Below are 501 nucleotides of genomic sequence, written 5' to 3'. Positions count from 1 at the left end.
AATCTGCTAAAAAAATATACAGATTGCTGAAAATTGCTAAATCTGCTTGATCTAGGTTAAAAGAACCCTCAAGATTACTGAAAATGATTAGATTTTCTTCAGATTTAATTAGCAAACTCTCTCGTCTGTGCTGAAAAGTATTGATATCTACTGTAGATTTCGCTGAAAAAAACCTCTTATGGTTATTGGAAAATGCTTAGATCTTCTTTTAAATCGAGCTGGAAAACTGTCGGGGCTACTAAAAATGCGTAGATCTCCTTGGGTTTAGCTTAAAAACTCAAAGATCTTTTGAAAAAAATAGTAAAGAAATTTACTGTGTATTACCCCTTTTTTTTAACTTTCGGAAAGCTAGACTTCCTTTTAATAAGGAAAAATAACTTAAACCTGTCTTTCAAACTAGAAATAGGACCCTAGTATTTCTCTTTTTGAAAAAACGAACTTGGGTTAAAACCCTTAAACAAAATATACTTAGCGTTCTTTCTTTGAAATCCTTTGGTTTCA

This window comes from Pinus tabuliformis, chromosome 1_1, assembly GCF_031772625.1.
Source record: "Pinus tabuliformis cultivar Carrire ecotype Pingquan chromosome 1_1, CPIR1, whole genome shotgun sequence".
Taxonomy (NCBI): Eukaryota; Viridiplantae; Streptophyta; class Pinopsida; order Pinales; family Pinaceae; genus Pinus; species Pinus tabuliformis.
This window is presented reverse-complemented; position numbering follows the sequence as displayed.